This window comes from Peromyscus eremicus, chromosome 4, assembly GCF_949786415.1.
Source record: "Peromyscus eremicus chromosome 4, PerEre_H2_v1, whole genome shotgun sequence".
In the NCBI taxonomy this organism is placed as follows: Eukaryota; Metazoa; Chordata; class Mammalia; order Rodentia; family Cricetidae; genus Peromyscus; species Peromyscus eremicus.
In genome coordinates this window covers 7,307,177-7,324,505 of record NC_081419.1, presented here as the reverse complement: position 1 = coordinate 7,324,505, position 17,329 = coordinate 7,307,177, and the positions used below count along the sequence as shown (strand labels likewise).

The 17,329-nt window shown below is 49.4% G+C and overlaps 1 protein-coding gene across 7 annotated transcripts in view; it reads left to right on the top strand.

The window, feature by feature from the left end:
* The window catches only part of Ralgps1 (Ral GEF with PH domain and SH3 binding motif 1), a 245,358-nt gene that overhangs the window by 51,595 nt on the left and 176,434 nt on the right, over positions 1-17,329 (top strand). The window contains exon 1 of one of the 7 annotated variants that reach the window (XM_059260108.1): positions 15,161-15,194. The exons of the other annotated variants lie outside the window; for them this stretch is intronic. The gene's annotated coding sequence lies outside the window, so the exon portion shown is untranslated. Of the gene's footprint in view, positions 1-15,160; positions 15,195-17,329 lie in introns of those variants that run through there. 7 annotated transcript variants of the gene reach the window in all.

Here is a 17,329-nt window from a genome sequence, read left to right as displayed (position 1 = left end):
AAGCATGGGGCTCCCAGACTACCACCCCTAGGCCTGAATCTGCATCTCTGGGTCGGGCCTGGAACCCAGTTGGTACTATTCCACAAAAGTTGACTAGGTGACTGACAGAGGGTGAAGAGCCACAGCCAACTGCTTTGAATGATCTGGAACAACCCCAGGCTTGGACTTCTAGGGCCGATGACAAGTTAGTTACCTGAAAATGGAGCCCAATTCTCATTGTCAAAACAATGGTTAAAAGGAGCCAGGAGCTGCCCTGGCTTCTTTGCTGCTGTTGTTACTGTTCACAGACTGAAACTGGAATTTTTCCTTTTGGGGATGCCTGCCATGTTGTGGTAGGACCACCCCAGAGTGGGAAGGGCATGAATAAGGCAGTTGTATGATGTAGGTCAGACTTCCCAGGAAGCAGAGGCCAGTGTGAGAGATGGATGGGCACTGAGTAAGCTGAGCTCCTAGCAGTCAGCAGCCCTGTGGACAATGCCTTATAGGCCTGGCTGTGCATAGAGTGAAATTAATAAGCAAAGCCTAGGTGTCTGGGCTTCTTTGCTGGAGAGTGACTGATGTGCTCAGAATCAGTGGTTCTCTAGAGTTAGAGAACCCCGGCAGCAGACTCAAAAACCAATGGCTATGGGCTGTTCAAGGTTTGCTCCTATCTGGTGACTGACTAAAATTCCTCTGCATTCAGCCCCACATAGATAGTACAAATAATTGTGGCCATGGACCATGTAGCCAGGACTTGACTCATGCCCATCTGAGTGCCTACTCCTGCAGAGCACGTGGCTTCCACCTTTGCTGGTGTGGCTGTAGATTTGGTATTGGCGCACATGTCTAGGAAATAGTTCTTGATCTTCCCCAGTGCTGGCTGGGTTTGAGATGGTGACTGGACTTCTTGGGTTTTCCTAGGAGGGGGGCATGAGCTGTTTCTCCTTTTTGGCCATTTTGCCAGTGGGCCCAGATTTCTGCTTCCTCCACGCCTTCCTCCCAACATTGGTGAGTTATTATCATGCTGTCTGCTGACACTATACTTATTAATATGGGAAACATGACTTAATAGAAGAATGCTCAGCAGGACCGTGATTGGAGGTCTTCAGGGCTCCCATCTAGCTGCAGCTCTGGAGAAATTCAGACGTTTTTGGAGGGCATCCATTGGTACTTCTGGAAGAATGTTCCAGGTAGTGGGATTTGCATGCACACAGGTGTGTCATGAGACTTTGACAAAAGTAAGGAGGTAGGAGAGACATGAAGCCCCATAAAGGACCCAGCCATGTGGGTCCTTGAGTGTCTGATGCTGTTAGGAGGAAGGCAGTCCCTGTGGTGAGTGGTGCTCAGGGCCCTGCCTACTTAGACTCTTGCCTCTATGTCTTTACCCTTCACATCTGATATTCAGTGGCCCAATTGCCTATGTGCAGGCTTGTAGATGGATGGGTGCTAATGTGGCCTGTTATTAGGTGGTGTGGGGGAATGTGGGCTCTGGGACAGGACAAGCACCTTGGGTGGGGTTTACATTGGCTTCTCTCAGCTGCCTTCTGATATACCTGCTGTTGCTTGCTTCCTTTTGTGCACTAAAGAAAGAGAGTACTGTAAGGTACCCCAAGGTTACCATGTCAGTTCTCTGTTGCTGTGTGACAAGCTACCAGATGGACTGGGATCCAGGAATGACCTGGATGGATAGTCATATTCAGGGGCTTACAGGAGGCTGCAGTCAGCTGAGGGTGTGGCTAGGTCTGGAAACCTGCTTCCACTGTGACATCTGGAAAGTTAGTCCTGGCTGTTGTCATGTAGAACGTTCCGTAAGACTACTCTCAGGTCCTCCTGGTGTGACAGTGTTCTTGTGGGATGGTGAATTTCCCTAGAAGTGACCTAGAGAAGCAAGGTAAAGCCGTAACGACTATGACCTGACCTTGGAGTCCTGGCCTGCCCTTCCCACAATATTTTGCTAGTTTCACAGATCAGCCCTATTTAGTGAGACAAGGGTTGAGCACGGGGAGGTCGGAATCACAGAGACAGTTTGGTGCCATCTCTCACAGATAGTCTGTGGTTCTAAGACTTTAGTCATTGGGACTTTGCCAAGGACTTGACTTCTTTAAGTTTGTGTTTCCTCATTCATAGCATGGGGTCGGTGAACACCATTCAGGAAAGCCATCTAAACACGGGAAATGTATGAAGAACACATGGCACAGAGGCTGGGGCTCCAGAAGACCTAACTGTCCAAGCTTTAGGATCTGTGGTACATGCTGGACATTGTGATTAGTGTTCAGAGACTACCTGTACGATGTCATCTAGCTCTCAGCTTACCATGGGGCGAGTCTGTTTACAGATGGTGATGTAAGTGCAGGAACCACTTGTCCCAGTGGAAAGTGGTGGGGGCTGTGTTGGCACCCTTGTGGCTGGCATCACTATTTGGTGATGGTAGCGATAGTGATGATGGTGGAGGTTTGTTGAGATGGTGGTGGTGACGGTGGTGATGGTTTGTGTGTGTGTGTGTGTGTGTTGTTGGTTCTTGGTGAGCAGTCACTTGTAATGAACTTGTGTTCATATGCTCCGTGTCTTTCAGTTTTGCTCACATTCCTTTGCTGCATAACTGCCCCGTCCAGGTCTGACAGGAGCTGCCAGCATGGGCCCTGAAACCTGTCAGCGTTGGTCCTGCTGCCTTGGAGGGCTTCGTGCTTTGCTTTTTGGTTCAACGAGGTGCTTAGAGTTGTGTCAGCTTTGGTGTCGAGGCCTGGGTCAGGGCCATGTGTCTTTTGTTGGAACGGATTGTAGATGCCAGTCTGCATGGAAGATGGCAGTGCTTGCCTTTGCTTCTAGCCTTTTTGGTGGGTTGAGCTTGGATGGAACTGTTTTGTAGGAGAAAAGCTTCAGCTTTATAGTTAGTGTAGCTGTTATTCTCTGCAGCTCTGCCAGGCCTCGGTGTGGGTGGTGGACATTTCCTCACCTCATTGACTTGCGCTTGGCCCTATGACTGGGTTCTGCTCAGCTCATGGCCCTATCAGAGCTGAGCTGCTGCTTAATAATCGCATGCAGCATGCTCATCTGTCAGAGCTGGGATGGTGTGGCTGCTCTCTTTCCTGCTAAGACTGAACTGTTATTTCCTCTGCTTGGGTTTCAGTTTCCTTGTGCATGATATGGGGGATCTCTCTCTCTCTCTCTCTCTCTCTCTCTCTCTCTCTCTCTCTCTCTCTCTCTCCCCCCTCTCTTTTTAAAACTTGCAGGAGGTACACAGGAACTTGGTCAGTGCCAGTGGCTTGTGATCACTGTTTCCTGCTGCTCAGTCTGAGCTGGCTCTATGTATTGTGGATGGAAAGTCTTCACTGCAAGATTATTCATCAAAGCCTATGTGGGGGGCCAGCACCCTGGAGGATGCAGCACTTGATAGCAGAGCAGCTGTGCATCTGTCCCTGAGCCCTTGGTGTCTAGATGCCAGCCAGCCCCTGAGGGCCCTTGAACATGGAGTGGGGACTCAGGCTCCCTTGGAGAGGAAAGGGATTGTGTCTTGTTGGTGAGGTAGGGATGAAAGGAGAATTTGTATTAGTTCTCACTGCTGTGACCATCGACAAAGCACCTCAAAGGAGAGTTTATTTTGGCTCATGGTTTGCCGGTGCAGCCAGGGCATGGCAGTGTGGAATGTGAGGCAGTTGGTCTCATGGCTTCCACAGTCAGGAAAAGAGGGATAAACAGTCATGCTCACCTCACTTTCTCCTTTTCATTTAGTCCTTGATCCCAGCCGGTGGGATGGTGCTGTCCACGTTTAAGGAACATCTTTAGTTAACAACCCTAGAAATGCTTCAGAGACTTTCCCAGCAGGTTTGTTGTCTAGGTGACTCTGGATCCTGTCCCCTTGATGGTTTTAACCATCATGATCTGAAAATGCGAGGGCAGGGAGGCTTAGGTGGACTCCGCTCAAGAGTTTGAGCTCAGCACTGAGGGGTCTTAAAAGGGGAAAGCTGGTTTTAAAGACAGCCACTCTGAGATATACCCCTCTGGAGTTAGGGGGGTCCTGCAGGGTTTACATATGTAGGGTAGTAGGGTAGCAATGAGAATGGGAAGTCTGGTGTGGGGCTGGTTTCGAGGCTGCTATGAAGGCTAAGCAGAGAAGCAGCAGGCTGTGGCTATGGAGAGGAGATGTGAGCTGTGGCCTACACCGGGGCCTGGAAGGTGACAGGACACGGACCCTTGGGTAGGATGTCCTAGCACAGCTCAGGGGATTTGGCTGTGTTTTGCCTGTGGAGAACAAAATTAAAGGGTCAAAGGTGCGGGCAGTGCGGAAGACTCAGGAGAATGAGAAGGCGACGCACAGATTTGGGTGGAAGTGAGGGTGGGGTAGGAAGGCTTTTGGAGCAGTTTGGGGATTGGAGGAGCTCTGGTGACTGCATGTGGGTGATGGCTATGCCTTGGGGTGGGGCTGAGGTGGAGTTGAGGAGACCTGGTGAGACAAAGGCCTGAGATGGAGGGCATGAAGACAAGAAGGGGAGGGTGGAGCTGAACCTAGAGGGGAGAAGAGAGAGAGACAGCACTGTAGAGGAACATGACCAGGAGCACGTGTGGGCCTGGCCTGGGAGCCTGGGAGGGTGATAACCAGAGTGTCATAGCCGCCTCCCCTGGACTCCAGGCAGTGACTGTCTTCCTGCCTTCCTGTCTGTGGCCTTAGAGAGGACCAGCTCTGGCTAAGTGAAGAGGTGAGGCATTGAGAACCAAATGTCTGAGACAAAGTGGGCATTGTGTGAAGAAGAGGTGGCCTCTATGACTTGATTTTAACTCCCCCTCCTGTGGAGCTGGGGACCTGACTGCCACCTGGGGGACACTTGCTGGTATGCCTCAGGCTGATCTCAGGAGCCCAGCTCAGTGCAGGCCCACAGTTCCCCAGCAGGGGCATGCTGGGGCTCAGGGAGACTGCTGTGAGGGTCAGGACCTGACCCTTTGGCCGGTTGTCTGGCTGTGTTGCCTGCTCTGAAGACATGGACATTCCAGAAAGCCGAGATCAGTGTTGGACGTGGGACAAACCCTGTGTGTCCTCTCTTCTCTTTGGCCCTGGGAGGGGGGAGAGCCGCCAGCAGGCAGTCGCCTGTGGCAAAGAGCTGGGTTTCGCTGACATCATTGAAACCCCTCTCAGGTCATGTGCTGGGCAGTGTGCACAGACCATTTCCCTCTGCTTCATCCAGCTCAGCCACAGCCACTTCTCCTCCTGTGGATGGCAGAGCCCAGTCGTTTCTCATCAGCCCTGGCTCCCATTCTCTCTTTGGAGCTGGAGACATTTTTCTCTGGCCATCTTCCTGACCTGCTTAGAGCCTTGTCTCCCCCCTACTGCTCAGGAGGTAGGCCATCCTCCTTCAGCTTTGTAATGGCCAGCCCACCATACCAGATCCCCCTCATGTTCCCTCCCATCTCATTTCCTGCAGGCTGCCCCCTTCACCTGGGGTGTCCAGATGCCTCAGCAGATGGGGTGCAGTTAGAGCTCCAGGGTGCTGTGGCTTCCCTTAACCCACTCCTTCTGGACACCTCTGCCCCCTAGTTTGCATCTGGCCAGTCTGCTGCTCTAGATAGTCACCTGAGGACACAGGGATGGTGCCAGGGCCCTTCAGTGCCTACGGCTGTTTGCTATTTGTTGACACATTTAGGTGAGACAGTGGTAATAAGTCCCCCTTTCCACTTGCTGTCCATGAAGTACCGCCTCTCTTTGTTCAAACGGTGGAATTACATAGCAGGATGGCACACTTGGCCTCCAGGTGAGGCCAAGGCATGGAGAAGATGGCTCCTGGCACAGGGCTTGTCAGAGCCGGTGCCAGTGAGCACCAAAGGCCCCTCTCATCCGCTCTTGCTCTGAGTTCACATTTGCCATTTGCTCTTTGGTCTCTAGTGGTGTTCTGTCTATGGTAGTGACTCTGTCACACTGGAAACACAGTCGAAAAGGGTTCTCCTCAGCCCAAGGCATGGCATCTGCAGGAGTCGGGTCTGGCAGTAGACCTGGCCAGCAGCACGTCAGAAGGAATGCAGCTAACACTTTGCAGCTTTGAGACTCGTCTTTTTCTCCTTTCTTGAGCACGGATTTGACCTGAGTGCTGGTTAGAAGTGAATTAATAACACAGACCAGACCTCTGCTGAGCAGCTCTTCTCGTCTGAAGGGCTGGGCTCCTGTGGGTGATTGTGTCTGCAGGGGAGGGACGCTTTGTTTGGACTCTGGCTTCGGGAGCAACTGCATAATATCAGGCATTTTAATGGGGCAGGGGGTGGTAAGCCCTGCTGGCAAGATCTGCTTGAGGATCTGGCTCTGCTGCTCTCTAGCTTTGAGGCCAAGAAACAGTGCCTTTTCCTCTTGGTACCTTCATTTCCTCATCTGTAAGGTAGCAGTGAGGGGCCTTCAGGATGGCTCAGTGAGTAAAGGCACTTGCTGCATGAGCCGGGAGAGCCAAGTTTGATGCCCAGAACCCACATAAAGGTGGAAGAAGAGAACCAACTCCACAGAGGTGTGTTCTCTGACATTCATGAGTACGCTATGGTCCATGCGCCCCCCCCCATCTCACACACACATACACACATAGAGATAGTAGTGAAATATGTCCCATAGTGTGATCAGTACAGACGATTGTGTAGGCAGAGGACCCACAGATCATTTCTTCATTTTTGAGAGGAGATGGGGTATAATGAGAAAATCCCTAGACAGGGTTGATAGGCCAGTCTCCGGAGGGCCCAGCTCTGGCACTGCACATCCCCCATGGGTAGGATCTTCCTCTTGGCAGCGGCATTCTCCATTCTAAGCACAATGTCTGGCATGGCACATGCTTGATACTGGTCAGCACTCACTGTCTGGAGGAGAAGCAGATCCCAAAGCATGTCTGTCAGTGTGACCAAAACGTAAGCACCCAGAGGAGAAGGGCCCTGGTTTCAAGCCGCTTGGCCCTCCGAGTCTGCGTTTTTCTGCCTGCAGAATGGGGTTGCTGACATGATGACTCTGAAGGACTGGACCTGAAGACCGAATGAGGTCATTTCTCAGTTTCGTTGAGGCACAGTGACAAATAACAAACCAGGCACAGCAATGCCATCAACTCGAGTTTTGATCAAAGTATATGCCCAGGAAATCATCCCCTTGTCAAAGATAAATATATACCATCCAGAAAATAGCCTCATGCTCACTGTAATGCCTTTCCCCTCCCATTCATCGACTTTACTTTTAAAGTTGGGTGGTGTACATCCTTAAAACTTTGCCATTTCAAACTTTTGGCTATTCTAGTCCTTTGCATTTCTATGCGGATTTTAGAAATTTTTGTGTATGTTTTGAAGCAAAATCTGGCTAGGATTTTGACCATGGTTGCATTGAGTCCATAGATGGATCTGGAAAGAATCAACATCTTAATAATGTTGAGTCATCTGGACCATGGACATTCTGTGTTCTAGTTTCATCTCTTTTCCTGGAACAAATACCATGACTAAAAGGAACTCAGAAGAGGGAAGGGTTTTATTCAGCTCACAGGTCACTGTCCATCCTTGAAGGAAGCCAGGGCAGGAACTTGAAGCAGACCTTAGATGAACACTGCTTGTGGTTTGTTCACAGACTCATGCTTAGCTAGCTTTTATATATAGCTCAGGATGACCTGCCTAGGGATGGTGCTGCCCACAGTGGACTGGACTGTTGATTACATCAGTTAGTAATCATGACACTTCCCTGCAGAAGGCCCACAGAGCACTCTGATTACCAAAATAAGGTATGGAAGATCTAAACACACAGAGATACATAGTCTCCTAGTTAGCTTTCATTGTCAGATTTCCAGTCTAGAACCCTCTGATAGGAAAGCCTCCATTGAGGAACTGCCTAGACCAGACTGATTCTCTAAAAATGTTAAGTCAACCTTGTGTTTCTTTGTAAGTCCTGCTTGATCATGGTATAGAAGAATTCTTTTGGTAGATCGTTAGATTTCTTTCATTAACTTTTTGTTTGTTTGTTGATTTAGAATATTTGTATCTTCATGATAACATATATTGGTATAGATATATTTGTAGTGCTCTTGTTCAGTTTTGGTGACAGTGTTATATTTATATTTTTATTTTAATTATTGGTGTGTGTGTATGCACACGTGCTATGGCATGAATGTGGAGGTCAGAGGACAACTTTTGGGAATCAGTTCTCTCCTCCTGTGTGTTCCAGAACTTGAGCTCAGGTCATGGGGTCTGTGCGGCAAGCACTTGAACCCGTTGAGGCGCCTCGCCCTGTCAGTGTAGTGCTGACCCCTTTCCTAGTGGGAGCTGGACGGAGGAGTTGAGAGATCCTTGTGACTTCTTGCTGAAATACTTCACCGGTTTCACTCCAGAACCACTTGGCATGAACTTCTCTTTATGCAAATTTTACTAACTTTTTCTTTTTTTTCCTTTTTTTTTTTTTTTTGGTTTTTCGAGACAGGGTTTCTCTGTGTATCTTTGCACCTTTCCTGAAACTCACTCTGTAGCCCAGGCTGGCCTCGAACTCACAGAGATCCGCCTGTCTCTGCCTCCCGAGTGCTGGGATTAAAGGCATGCGCCACCACCGCCCGGCTAACTTTTTCTTTTAAATAGAGTTTATTTTTAAGAAACCAGGGCTGGAGAGATGGCTCAGCTGTTAGGAGCCCTGGCTGCTCTTCCAGAAAACCTGGATTCAGTTCCCAGCACCTCTACGGCAGCTTGCAACCATCTGTAGCTGCTGTTCTAGGAGATCTAACGCCATCTTCTGTCCTCTGAGGGTACTGCATGCATGTGGTGAATGGATGTACATTCAGGCACAAAATCTCAAAGTCATTTTCTTTTTTTTTTAAAGTTTCCAGTTCACAGCAAAATTGAGATTAAGGTGCATAGAGTCCCTACATGGCATCCCACCCCAACTGTTACATCATATGAGTTAGAATCAGTGAACCAATACTGACATAGCATCATTACCCAGTCTGAGCAATGTGTGACAACACATGCACACGTGAATCACAGAGAACATGTTCAGTGCCCTCAAGCCCCCCACACTCTGCGCAGCCACCCTTCCCTCCCTTACTCCTGCACTCACTGGTCTTTCTACAGCCTTCAGAGTTTTGCTCTTCAAGGATGTCTTTAACCAAAGACCCACAGCGTCTCCTGGTTGCTTCTTTGACTCAGTGATGTCAGTGCTCATTCCCTTCCCAGCATTCTTAGTCTGTTGTGTGGGTGTGCCATAGTCTGTGCTCTGCCAGGGGACATCTTGGGTACTGCCTACTGTGGGCAGTTGTGAATAAAGTGTTTGTAACTATGCATCTGCAGGTGTTTGTGTGCACATGAGTTTTTAACTCCTGTGGACAAGTGTCACGGAAGGTGATTGCTGCGTTGTTCCAGAAAGGCTGGGTTTGTTTGGTTTGGTTTCATTGTTGTTGTTGTTTTTCAAGACAGGGTTTCTCTGTGTAACAGCCCTAGCTGTCCTGAAAGTCACTCTGTAGACCAGGCTGGCCTCAAACTCACAGAGATCCACCTGCCTCTGCCTCCCGAGTGCTGGGATTAAAGGCGTGTGCCACCACTGCCCAGCCAGGAAAGGTTTTAAAAGAAATAAAAAAATATTTTTTAAAGATTTATTTATTTTTATTTTATGCGTGTGAGCTTGCATGTATGTATGTATGTATACCACATCAGGGGCCAAAAGAGGGCATCGGATCCCTTGGAACTGGAGTTACAGGTGTTGCTGGATACTGTGTGGTTGCTGGGAATAGAACCTCGGTCCTCTGCCAGAGCAGCCAGCGCCCCTAACTGAGCCATCTCTCCAACCCTGTCTGGAAATGCCGTCTGCAGAGGAATTGCTCCTCGGGTACCCGTTGTTAGTGAGCCTCAGTCAGCCTCTTCTCAGCAGTGGCTGTGTGTGTTCCCACTCCTCTCGGCAGCAGGCCAGCTGTTTGCATCTGTGCCAGCACCCCAGTGCTGGCTCTCTCCATCGTCCCTGGTGATCTGCACAGCTCTCTGCAGCTTTTGTAGTTAACTTGACCCAGTTTCACAGTCACTGGGAGAGTTGCTTTAGCAGAGAATCAAAAGTTCTGTTCTTTCTTTTTTTAAAAAAATTTTAAAAAGATTGATTTATTTATTTTATGTATAAATAGTGCTCTATCTGCATGTATGCCTGCAGGCCAGAAGAGGGCATCAGATCCCATTACAGATGGTTGTGAGCCACCATGTGGGTACTGGGAATTGAACTCAGGACCTCTGGAAGAGCAGCCAGGGCTCTTAACCTCTAAACCATCTCTCCAGCCCTTGTTCTTTATTTTCAAAATGCTTTTCTGAATAAATGTAACTTTTTTTTTTCTCAAGTGATACCAAGGTATGAGTCCTGAAGGGCTCAGGATGGCACAGGATGCTCCCGTGTACCTGTGTGATGACATCTTTCTTTATCCCTTCCTGTCACCGTAGCTAGAGTCTCCCCTTCAAAAGGGAATTATGCAGACAGATCTGTCCTTATGTGTGTGTTCACACTGGTTGGAGGTTCAGAAGCTCACATGAGGTCTGTCCTTACATGTGTGTTCACACTGGTCGGAGGTTCAGAAGCTCACGTTAGGTCTGTCCTTATGTGTGTGTTCACACTGGTCGGAGGTTCAGAAGCTCACGTTAGATCTGTCCTTATGTGTGTGTTCACACTGGTCGGAGGTTCAGAAACTCACGTTAGGTCTGTCCTTATGTGTGTGTTCACACTGGTCGGAGGTTCAGAAGCTCACGTTAGATCTGTCCTTATGTGTGTGTTCACACTGGTTGGAGGTTCAGAAGCTCATGTTAGATCTGTCCTTATGTGTGTGTTCACACTGGTCGGAGGTTCAGAAGCTCACGTTAGATCTGTCCTATGTGTGTGTTCACACTGGTCAAAGGTTCAGAAGCTCACGTTAGATCTGTCCTTATGTGTGTGTTCACACTGGTCGGAGGTTCAGCGCTCACATTAGTGCTGGTTTTGCAGGTCATGAAGAAGTGGGCTATGAACTGCTAATGGCAGTCCCAGGCAGCTGGCTCCTGTTGGCCTATGTTGCCTGCATACTGTGAGTGTCCAGGAAGAGTTCTTATGCTGCAGACTCTTGGGGAAGTTGCCAGGTCCTCAAAATGGCGAACAGTTTCTTTGCCAAACTCCGTTTCACTGCGTGTCAAGGCTCTATACTGAGGAGCTATTGCTTGGCTGGGAGCACATCTGGCTCTGCAGCTTTGATGAGGCAAGGGGTCCATCTCCTGCTGTGGCATGCTGGCGCACACCGAGAGAGGCTGCTATGGTCCTGAAAGCCTGCTCTGAGAGCCATGGTTTCATGGGAACTGAGCCCGAGTCCCTCTGCCTTCTCCGGAGGTTTGCTTAATGAAATGGAGCAGAACAGAAGCTGCTCCAGCCACCCAGGCCCGGGAAGACAAGACTGGACCTAATTCATGTGCTCACCTACCAGCTATTTTGGTCATATTAATGAGAGAAGCCTTTCAATCCACCATCATAAACGTTGCTGGGAGATGGATCCTCGAGGCCGTGTTGTCTTTTAGAAAAGGAGACTGGGTGTGGGGTGCAGGTGTTGCAGACTTTGTGCTCATGGGAGGGGCAGAGCTGTTCTGGAACCCTCAAGGGCTGTTGCCGTACAGTGTGAAATGAAGGACTCAGACCTTCCCTGGGAACCAGCCATCAGTGAGGATGATCCTGATGTTCCCTTCCTTGGGTGTGTGTGTGGAGGGGGGGCTTGAGGATGAAGAGACAGATGTAGTGTGGGTTTAGCTGCAAGCCCTTGGAGAGGGTGCTGCTGTTTGGGGTGGTGCTTTCATGTGCCACTACCTTCCCTTGGGGTCCCATTTGCAATCATTCATTGAGCCCTAAGAAGAAATCAGGGTAGTTGGTTGTTTTTACTCTTTACTCTTTAGGATTTTTTTGGGGGGAGGTGCAACCCAGCTCCCAGATAAATCACATGGAGTCTTATTCTTTCTTATGAATGCCTGGCTTTAGCTTGGCTTATTTCTAGCCAGCTTTTCTAACTTCAAATAGCCCATCTAAAATAGCCCACCTTTGGCCTCTGGGCTTTTATCTTTCTCCTATATACCTTTCTTTCCTTCTTACTCCATGTCGGGTGGCTGGGTGGCTGGGTGGCTGGGTGGCTGGGTGGCTGGGTGGCTGGGTGGCTGGCCCCCCGTGTCGTTCTCCTCCTTCTCTTGCTCCTCTATCTTCCCTCTTCCCAAATTTCTCCTATTTATTCTGCCTGCCAGCCCCGCCTATCCTTTCTCCTGCCTTGCTATTGGCCACTCAGCTCTTTATTAGACCATCAGGTGTTTTAGACAGGCAAAGTAACACAGCTTCACAGAGTTAAACAGATGCAGCATAAAAGATTGCATCACATCTTTGCATCATTAAACAAATATTCCACAGCCTGAACAACTGTAACACATCTTGAACTAATATTCTACATGACTGAATGTCAAGGGAGAAGTGTCAAGGAGTATCAAATGTGTTGGCTGCCCAAAAGTTTTGTTTTTTCCCACAATTCCAACTTTATTACATTTATTTGTTTGTTTGTTTATGTGGGGGGTTGTGTGTGCCGAAGCATGTGTGAAGAGGTCAGAAGACAGCTTGTGAGAGCTGGTTCTCCCCTTCCACCAGCCGTTGTGTCTTGGGGACTGATCAGTCTAAGTACCTTAACCTGCTGAACCATCTTGCTGGCTCCCAACTTCATAGTCAACAATAATGGCCATTGTAATTGTTTGGGCAGTACTGACTTCACACAAATCCATCCACTGAACATTTCCAACATTCTCAGGAGGAAGGAAATCTTATTATCCTCTTTTTTGAATGAGGAGATTGAAGTTTAGAGAGGTTATGTTCCTAGGACTGGCCAAGGTGACTGGTTCTAGGCTCCACATGACAGATGGCAATATGCTCTGCATTGTAGGTTGTACATAATTTTATTGTCATAATTCGAATTTTGTTTGATTCTTTTCAGGAAGTTGATAATGATTTTTTGCATATAGAAGAGAGAGGGAGGGAGGGAAGTTAGGCACGATGATTATGATGGGAGAAAAGATATTTCATTTAAACTGCACATGCAGTGTATGCATAGGGGTCCTCTGAGGGGCTGGTTTGCAGTTGTAGTCTGAGAATTGAGACCTTAGTGGCACCCAATAAGCAAAACCCCTCGGAGGTCAGCCTGGAGAGAAGTGCCAATGGCCATCAGCTGGGATGTGGTAAGATGATCATCTTGGGTTAAATTCTTCCTCAAATCCTCAAGAGAAGACAAGGCCCTCCAGCATCTTCTCTTTAGGGAAACTGTGGTATGTCGGTTTGCAGCATGGATTATGGTGCCTGGACAGATTGGGAAAACTTCTAAATCTTCATTAGCGTCTTGGTCCAATGGTGTTGATTAGGGAGCTGGGAGGATGTGCCAGAAATACCTTCAGTTTGTGACTAGTTACTGTTCAAGTTCCTTTTCTTCCTTTTTTTCTCCTTTTCCTGAGTGTCTGTCATCACCCAGATGTCTAAAATATACACCCAGGACTTGAATCTCAGGCCTGAGTTTAGGATGATCAGAGCTCACTCTCTAGATGCCAGTCAATCCCCCCAGGACTCACTTCTGTCATAGAAACTGATTCTGCTCAGTGTTACACAGTGATATGGACGCCTGTAGGCTCCCCACAGGAGATTTACCAGTGTTAGGGAGCCAGATGGACTCTACCCATAGGCCCATAGACCTCACTAAGGTTTCCTAAAACGGTCACTGGGTGTTTTGTCCTGTGCTCTTCTGCATAGTCAGCCTCATCCCGCGTCTTTGTGTTGCTGTGAAGGGACACAATTAACTCTTACAGAAGACAACTCTTAGAAAAGGAGGCATTTAATTGGGGCTGGCTTACAGTTTCAGAGGCTTAGTCTAGATCATCATGGAGGAGCATGGCAGCAGGCATGCAGGCATGGTGCTGGAGAAATAGTTGAGATCTATATCCTGATCTGAAGGCAGAGACAGAGAGACAGAGAGACAGAGACTGGCCTGGTTTGGGCATTGGAAACCTCAAAGCCCACCCCCAGTAACGTAACTCCTCCAACAAGGTCACAAGTCCTGATCTGTGTAATCTTTTCAAACAGTTCCACTCCCTGGTGACTAAGCATTCAAATATATGAGCCTATGGGAGCCATTCTCATTCAAACCACCACATCCTGCTTTCCCAAATCTGTTGCCTTCATTCCTGTGTTGCCCTAGGAACGTCTGATTGCCCTCTTCATGGTAGCAGCTCAGATTCCCTCATGGGCCTTGCCTCCGTTGTGTCCTCTGACCCTTGAGAGCACTGGAAACAGGACCACCGTTCATGATGGTTATGGATGTCAATAACGCCGTTGGTGGTGGGATCCAATTCTGTTATTTTTACTATAATGACCATAAATGTCTTCCTCTGATCTGCCAGCTGGCCAGTGAGCCTTCCTGCAGGTGCTGGGAGCATAGCTTTGCATCTGACGCACAAGCTTGCAACCTGGGCCTTAGGACCCTGCTGCTCTGCAGTCATGAGCAGTTTGCATAACTTCCTTGAGTTCCTGTGCTTCAGGGTTCAGGCTGACTTTTCCCTTATTCAAAGTCTGGAAACATTTCCTCATGTGCTTCTGGGATGGGAACCTGCCTAAAATACTCCCTCTCTCCTCACATCCATGGACAATTAATTAGCCCACAGCCCTGACTTGGTGGATGTTTTACTGCAGCGGAGCCAAGCTGTGCACCAGGAATATCAAGACTCTAGTCCCTCAGAGCTGGGGGGAAGACATGTCTCCAGGCTATGTGCTTCTCAAATTTGGACTCTTCCGGGGAGGTCCCTGGGGGCTTGTTTTCCCGTAAGGGAGCTTTCCAAGGCCTCCCTCCTTTACCCTTTTTTCATTGGGGTGGCTTGACTGAAGGGTTTAAGCATAAAACAGTGGGAGACCAGGGGAACAGAATGAGTTTGGTTTCAAGTAACCAAAACTGGGGTCTTCTGAGCCCAAGGAGGCATCTATCTGACCAGATCTCATGGAAGCTGGAGGTAGACAAAGGCCAGACTCGGGGCCTGGCACTATCTTCCATCTCCCTCTTCTCTGTCCTCTTTCCTGCCCCCGTTGGCCTCCTCCGGCCCTCTGGGTGATGTCCTGATGGCCGGTTCCTTCTCTTCCCTCTGCCCAGGTTTCATATTCTTCTACCCAGAGCTGGTGACCACCCGGTGCTCTCTGGCATGTGGCATTCAGAGTGACTGTCTGCTTCCCACCCTGTGATGGGATCCAGGTGAGGAGCAGGTTCCAGAGAAGAGCTAGCACTGGAAGCCAGTGTCCTCCAGGGTCCCCTGAGCCGAATTGGCCATCTACCTTTTGGCAGCCCAGGCTCTGAGACCTTGTCTTCTTCAGTCAGTGCCTTGCAGATTCCTTCCATGCAGGATTCTGCACAGGGCCTGGGAAGGTGGCCCAGGGCTGCTGTGGGAACCTGTGGAGAAGCTCACTGCTGATGGAGGCCCCTGCAGATTGGTGGCCTCCCAGTCATCACAGTTACTAACAGAGCCTCTGGTTTTATGGGGCTTAGCACGGGGACACTTGGTTGTTAGGAAATGACCAGCTTTCTTTTTCCAAGCTGCTTGGGCCTAAAAGTGGCCTTCTGTGGGGTTCCACCTGCTTTTAGTGATTCTGCCCGTGAGTGGCTCTAGGTGGTGAAAGCCGCCTCTGGAGGACTCCACGCTGCCTGCCATCTGGCCTATCTGGCATCTGCTGAGTGTCCCTTGGACTCCTTGGAGGTGGAAGGAGTCCCTTCCTACTTGGTGGCCATGACAGCGCTGTGAGGACAGGGAGGGGTCTGGCCTGGAGCTCAGGATGTGGATCAGTAGTACGGACAAGGAGGTCTTCCTGTGGACCCAGAATTCCATAGGTATATAGACCGTGTCTGTGTCTAACAGACACATTACGTTTTGATCCTTTGTTTAGATTTGGCTAACATGTAAAAAGCCATTTTGGTGACTTCTGATTAAATTTATACCTGGGCCCAATTCAGGACAGCAAAGTTGACTTCCCTTTTAACCCCAAGATGTTTAACAAATGCTTGTTAATAAGCTTCTGCATGCCAGAGTACACAAATGGGTTTGTGTGGAGTGGGGAAGGCTGTTCTCTAACTCCATTCCCCAGCATACCTCCTGTAGAATGGCCCTGGCAGTGCCTGAGGACTGTAAATACTTGGGGTTGCCTCATTGGCCTGTCAGCATGGGCAGGAAGCAGCCAGATAATTTTATGATCCATAAAAGCAAGCACCAGACATGCTCCGAAATTCATTAGTGTTTGCTTGTCCTTACAGATAGCCTGTGCTGTTTGCCTTCTGACTAGACAGCTTTGGGCAGGGCCCTCCGATTTGAGGGCACGCAGAGCCCTGAAGCTCTGTCCCTCCTGCAGGCACAGTTTAAAGCAAAGCTTCAGTTCATGGCTGGAGACTGCTTTGCTCTGAACATCGGTGCTGTGACTGAGATCAGCTTTCCTTAGTGGAAAGGCTGACTTCCCAGATCCTCCTCCTAGGATGGGTGGTGGTCCTCTGCATTGCAGACAGACTCTTGGAGTTATCTGCCACTTCTCTACTGCACAGCATTGAACCAGTCCATCCCCTGCACAGAGCACAGCTGTTTTTCTACCTTCTTCCCAACTCTCAGACCCATGACACTCAGGGCCCAGGCTGTGACTGTCACCATGATCCCAACGTGTCTGTGGGGCTGTGGGGCCCAGGCCAGCTGTCTCTGATGTAGGAGTAGACAGAGAGGCTGACCAGTCTTGGCATTGGATGTGCTGAGGTCAGGCCTTCAGCAGTCTTGAAGTCTGAGTGGCATCTGGAGGAAGCCAATGTGCCCAGGGCCAGATGTCTGGGGTCTTGGAGTGGAGTTAGAGATTGGAGTATAATTACTACCTTCCTATGGTTGGATTAGGCATTCCTGGGGCCTGTGTGGGGTGGTGAGTTCCATGCTTATCATTTGTTTGCTCAGCACATGTGGACAAGGCAGACCACTTGTCAGGCTGCCTGTCTGGCGTTCTAAGGGGTCCAGGGATGATCAAGGAGTCACTGGTCTAAGGGGAATGGTAAGAAGTTTACCTATGTGACCACAGAGGCCATGTTGAAGAAGATAAGCCAAGGGCCACATGGGAGGGGAGCCAGCACTCCTAGCTGGGGCAATTGCCAGAGAGTTCTTGAGGAGTCCCGTTTGTCTGTGGCCTAGAGAACGGTTGTAATGTGAAAAAACAGGAATAAAAGGTGTCTAGGTAAAGGGAGCAGCTGGAACACAGGTAAGGCAAGGGAGGAGAAAGTTACCTATGAGGCGCAGTGGTGGATGAAGGGCATTGTTCAAAACCAGCCTGGTGAGTGGGAAGGAACATTGTGGAGGGCTGGGTGCCTCTAGT